The sequence below is a fragment of the Dipteris shenzhenensis genome, chromosome 22, assembly GCF_047967505.1.
Source record: "Dipteris shenzhenensis isolate YYH24624 ecotype China chromosome 22, Dip_SZ_1.0, whole genome shotgun sequence".
In the NCBI taxonomy this organism is placed as follows: Eukaryota; Viridiplantae; Streptophyta; class Polypodiopsida; order Gleicheniales; family Dipteridaceae; genus Dipteris; species Dipteris shenzhenensis.
Genome location: NC_141617.1, coordinates 20,753,234 through 20,759,833, shown reverse-complemented (window position 1 = coordinate 20,759,833; position 6,600 = coordinate 20,753,234). Strand labels below are relative to the sequence as shown.

The window sequence follows — 6,600 nt, the reverse complement described above, 5'->3', positions numbered from 1 at the left end:
TAGTTTTTTAACGTCGTAGGAACAATCCCAAGGAGCCAATTCTGACTCATCTGACGTCGATCCCTGAGGATCGAACACACAACACCCAACGACAGAAACCAGAGCCTCAACCACCAAGACCCACGCGGGTTTTTTAAAACTTGGTGGGGAAGGATGGCCTTATACACCAGGATAGATAGTTTTTTAACGTCGTAGGAACAATCCCAAGGAGCCAATTCTGACTCATCCGATGTCGATCCCTGAGGATCGAACACACAACACCCAACGACAAAAACCAGAGCCTCAACCACCAAGACCCACGTGGGTTTTTTAAAACTTGGTGGGGAAGGATGGCCTTATACACCAGGATAGATAGTTTTTTAACGTCATAGGAACAATCCCAAGGAGCCAATTCTGACTCATCCGATGTCGATCCCTGAGGATCGAACACACAACACCCAACGACAGAAACCAGAGCCTCAACCACCAAGACCCACTCGGGTTTTTTAAAACTTGGTGGGGAAGGATGGCCTTATACACCAGGATAGATAGTTTTTTAACGTCGTAGGAACAATCCCAAGGAGCCAATTCTGACTCATCCGACGTCGATCCCTGAGGATCGAACACACAACACCCAACGACAGAAACTAGAGCCTCAACCACCAAGACCCACGCGGGTTTTTTAAAACTTGGTGGGGAAGGATGGCCTTATACACCAGGATAGATAGTTTTTTAATGTCGTAGGAACAATCCCAAGGAGCCAATTTTGACTCATCCGACGTCGATCCCTGAGGATCGAACACACAACACCCAACGACAGAAACCAGAGCCTCAACCACCAAGACCCACGCGGGTTTTTTAAAACTTGGTGGGGAAGGATGGCCTTATACACCAGGATAGATAGTTTTTTAACGTCGTAGGAACAATCCCAAGGAGCCAATTCTGACTCATCCGACGTCGATCCCTGAGGATCGAACACACAACACCCAACGACAGAAACCAGAGCCTCAACCACCAAGACCCACATGGGTTTTTAAAAACTTGGTGGGGAAGGATGGCCTTATACAACAGGATAGATAGTTTTTTAACGTCGTAGGAACAATCCCAAGGAGCCAATTCTGACTCATCCCACGTCGATCCCTGAGGATCGAACACACAACACCCAACGACAGAAACCAGAGCCTCAACCACCAAGACCCACGCGGGTTTTTTAAAACTTGGTGGGGAAGGATGGCCTTCTACACCAGGATAGATAGTTTTTTAATGTCGTAGGAACAATCCCAAGGAGCCAATTCTGACTCATCCGACGTCGATCCCTGAGGATCGAACACACAACACCCAATGACAGAAACTAGAGCCTCAACCACCAAGACCCACGCGGGTTTTTTAAAACTTGGTGGGGAAGGATGGCCTTATACACCAGGATAGATAGTTTTTTAACGTCGTAGGAACAATCCCAAGGAGCCAATTCTGACTCATCCGACGTCGATCCCTGAGGATCGAACACACAACACCCAACGACAGAAACCAGAGCCTCAACCACCAAGACCCACGCGGGTTTTTTAAAACTTGGTGGGGAAGGATGGCCTTATACACCAGGATAGATAGTTTTTTAACGTCGTAGGAACAATCCCAAGGAGCCAATTCTGACTCATCCGACGTCGATCCCTGAGGATCGAACACACAACACCCAACGACAGAAACCAGAGCCTCAACAACCAAGACCCACGCGGGTTTTTTAAAACTTGGTGGGGAAGGATGGCCTTATACACCAGGATAGATAGTTTTTTAACATCGTAGGAACAATCCCAAGGAGCCAATTTTGACTCATCCGACGTCGATCCCTGAGGATCGAACACACAACACCCAACGACAGAAACCAGAGCCTCAACCACCACCAAGACCCACGCGGGTTTTTTAAAACTTGGTGGGGAAGGATGGCCTTATACACCAAGATAGATAGTTTTTTAATGTCGTAGGAACAATCCCAAGGAGCCAATTCTGACTCATCCGACGTCGATCCCTGAGGATCGAACACACAACACCCAATGATAGAAACCAGAGCCTCAACCACCAAGACCCACGTGGGTTTTTTAAAACTTGGTGGGGAAGGATGGCCTTATACACCAGGATAGATAGTTTTTTAATGTCGTAGGAACAATCCCAAGGAGCCAATTCTGACTCATCCAACGTCGATCCCTGAGGATCGAACACACAACACCCAACAACAGAAACCAGAGCCTCAACCACCAAGACCCACGTGGGTTTTTTAAAACTTGGTGGGGAAGGATGGCCTTATACACCAGGATAGATAGTTTTTTAATGTCGTAGGAACAATCCCAAGGAGCCAATTCTGACTCATCCGACGTCGATCCCTGAGGATCGAACACACAACACCCAACGACAGAAACCAGAGCCTCAACCACCAAGACCCACGCGGGTTTTTTAAAACTTGGTGGGGAAGGATGCCCTTATACACCAGGATAGATAGTTTTTTAACGTCGTAGGAACAATCCCAAGGAGCCAATTCTGACTCATCCGACGTCGATCCCTGAGGATCGAACACACAACACCCAACGACAGAAACCAGAGCCTCAACCACCAAGACCCACGTGGGTTTTTTAAAACTTGGTGGGGAAGGATGGCCTTATACACCAGGATAGATAGTTTTTTAACGTCGTAGGAACAATCCCAAGGAGCCAATTCTGACTCATCCGACGTCGATCCCTGAGGATCGAACACACAACACCCAACGACAGAAACCAGAGCCTCAACCACCAAGACCAACGCGGGTTTTTTAAAACTTGGTGGCAAGCCATGAAGTTTCCCATGGACTACTGCTAGGGTTGAGGTCATCAATTTATGGGGGGGGATGAAGGACAAATTGATGTAATGGGATCATACCTAGAGTCCTAAGGTCTAAGGTTGTGAGTGTGTGAACACATGGTGTGCCTGGATAGGTGTCAATATGTGTGATTGATGATGTGTTAGTCACAGTAGGTGTGTGATTGAGAGAATCATGGAATTGATTGAGAGATTTATGGATCTAGATGCTCTGCTGAGCTCACATGTGATGTCACTACTAGACATAACTGGAGCCTATATATTGGGCCTATCTCTCATGAATAAACTCTCTCTTTTGCCTCACTTGCTGAATCCTTTTTCCAACTCCAACAAGCAGTGCTAAAGGGCAAGGTACTTTTTGACATACACTACTTATGCTTTAGCACTTGGAATAAAAAATCCTAGCCAATTAGGTGGTTATGGAAAGCATCATTTGATTAGGTTTAGAGAGCCGCTCCTTCTAAATTTTGAGACTAAACAAATAAAAGGAGAGTAGCTTGATGTAAAAGAAGTACAAGAGTAAACTCAAGTATATTGTATTCTCAAAAGTTACAAAGGACACAAAGTCCTACAAGAAAATATAGTCAGCTCAAATTTTATATTGATTTTTTCTAGGAAATATTACAATGCCTCTGCTTCATTGTTATAAATCTCCATAAAGTTTCCAACTGTATCAATCCACTTGTGATTTACATAGACCTTTGATTGTCTCCACTTTGTGTGTTTTTGTGCAGCTGTTGAATTATCAAGGATCTCCCTTCTTCTTTTCTTTTGTGCCATTTTAAAGGCAAGTTTAACTTTTGACAATGAAACTTTTTTTTGGATTTGCAACCTTTGAAGTATACCTCTAAAAAACCATTGAAACACTTCTTTGAGACTATTTGCTTTATGTGCTCCTCCAAAGTGTTGTGTATGTCAGACAAAAGCATTTCTTGCTATGTAATGAGACTTTTCCATTCCTTGTGTTGACCATATTATAGGGCATCCATACTTTTTAACAAAATATGGAAGGTGGTTGTAAAGAATATGCTACAATCACAAAAAATATTAAGTCAGAACTTTGTAAACCATGTTTGAAAGTACAAACTATGCATACAAAACAAATTAATTCAACTTACCATATAGTGTGTTATATTGCAGCTTGTCCATGCTTGTTTCATGGATTTTCCAAAAAATTTCAGCTCCTCTTCTAACGCACGATGGTCGCTCTTGGTCCATGTCTTTTTGTCACAAAGTTGGAAAAGCTTGTCTAAGGATTTCCATACCTCTGCTTTAATATTTCGAGCAACACCATCTACCATATCATCTTTAACTGCATTATGCACATGCTTCCAAAGTCCATATCTCATCTTGGAAACATATCTTAATCGTCTACCAAGTTTTCCTTCTCTTTGTGGTTTTGATAAAAATCTTCTTGCTTTGACTTCACCAATTGACGGTTTGATAGGAACATCTTTTCGATTTGAGGACTTCTTGATATCTATTATGATATGAACATCTCCTCCATGGAGACCCATGTCCGATAATACTTTTTCTAATGTAGCAATTGCTTTCTTCTTATTTTTTTCTTGTCGAAGCTTCCAAGCAAATCCAATATACAAAAATACCAACTTTTCGATGATTCTACATAAAGCATGCGATGTGCATATATGTATATTACACACAGGAATATCAAGAACTACTTTGAATTTAGGATCAATCTTGTCCTTATTAGGAGCTTTCCTCCACCATTTAGGATCCATGACACGGGCTAGCTCCTTCTAGTAAAGGCATGGAGATTTTGAATTACCTTCTTTGCTTATGTTGAACATACATTTGAGGGTCTTGAGGTCCTCTGCCATATGCCAATCAACTTGGAGATCACTTTTGCCTTCAACATGAAGTTGCCCTCCTTGAACCTCGTTTTTGATGACTTGTGGTATTTTGGTATGGTGAAACACCCAAAACAAGGTTTGGTGATCCTTTGTCTTTACCTGCCATTAAGAAGAAACTATATTGAAGCATCTAGGTATAATAAATGAAATCAAACAGCAATATATTTGAAAAATGAAAGTTGACGCTTACCTCAAATGCTCCCAACTACCAAATATGCTTCTCGGATTGTACACTGAAATGCTTTGAGTTTTCTCTAGTGATTGATGTATCAAGTGCCCTATTCATAAGTGTAATGGTTACTCTTTCAATCTTTTTCTCTTTCACAATTTCACATTCATCCAACTTTATGACAAATATAAGCCGTCCCTAACACTCTTCAAATGTGATTCCGTAGAATTTAACCATTCTTTTTTGTAATTATTCAAGATCAACAAAAATATTATTCCAAGGATTATACACAGTGGTCCCCTTACTACCTTCAAATACATCATCAATATGCAACCACTAACCAATAAAATCATCTACTTGTTCATTGAGTGAAGCTCTTAAATTCCAAACTTCTGCAGGATTTGGAAGAAGCACATGTTTGATCCTCTAATCCTTAAACGTTGATGACACTGCTTTGAAAATAGAAGAATAACCTTTCTTGCTAACTCTACTCTCATCAAGAGCCTCTTGAATTAAGTTTACATCAACTTTATTGCTTTCCATGAACTCTTGCACAACATTGCATTTGATGGTTTAAACTTCTTTTCCTCAATCATCCCTTTCGCAGAAGTCATTGAAAATAGACCTTTTATTTGTTTTACGGGAAGAGAATTCAGATCAACATTTTCCTTTTGGGACTCCAATACTTTCGTATAAATTGGATGCATAAATAAGAGTTAACAAAGGAAGATTCGCATATCCCGACATTGCAAATAGTAAACGCTTTTAGCAATCTCACCTTGCAACTTGTACTCAACGCTTGCACCACCCTCCACTTCTTGCTTTCAATTCTACAATGTTGTGAAGTTTTCTACTTGTAAGCCTATCTCCCAAAGGGGTCGCTTTCGATCTTGCTTTACGTAACTTCTCCCTCATCTTTGTATGTTCTTCAATTTCATTATGTAACTACTTTTTCAATCTAGAATATTTTGCTATCTATGGTATTTTTTTGTTCGCCTCTTGCTCATATAAAGACTTATACATGTGTGCAACTTGATACTAAGCTGTGATGTATCCATGCATACCTTTTGTTCCGTCCCCCACAAATTTCAGCAATGTTGTCGGATTTGAGAATGGTGGTGTAGACCTTCTGACAAAAAATTTTGGATAAATCTTCCCATCACACCATAATTCAATATGTTGTAAACCTTCTTGCATCATGTTCTCTTTGCATGGCATCGATGTGTTGTCGTTTTGAAAGAGGCGCATATTCTTGAGCTAAATCAATATGAAGATGGTGTTGCCATTTCTTGTTGGCTTGTTCTGTAGAGTTGGAGTTTGACGTTGCCATTTTGAGTGCAATGTTTTTCCATTGCTTCACGATTACATTACTCTTTCATAAGGCAAAGACTTGTGAAGGCGGTAAACTTTGAAAAATAGGCATATGGCAAGATTAGTTATGGTGTTCTGACAGAGAAGCTTAACAATTGTGGAGATGGCTAGAATATGATTAAGAGAAAGACGTGACTTGTAGGAGCATTCAATAATAATGTTCATGAGATATGGGAGTGAATATAGAAGAATATCTTTATTTTTCATCCATTGTCATCCTCTAACATGTTTACAATACTTATGTATATTTTAAGGAGCATTTTATTACTTTCCTATACTTTAGACTCACAAAAAAAGAAGAAATTGTGGATTTCTCTCAGGGCCCCAAAATGAGCTCCCTTTTTTCCTAATGTCCACATGATA

The 6,600-nt window shown here is 40.8% G+C and overlaps 1 pseudogene; it reads right to left on the bottom strand.

The window, feature by feature from the left end:
* Nucleotides 1-3,444: 3,444 nt before the first annotated feature.
* On the bottom strand, nt 3,445-4,664 carry LOC147887855 (uncharacterized; annotated as a pseudogene).
* Nucleotides 4,665-6,600: the final 1,936 nt, after the last annotated feature.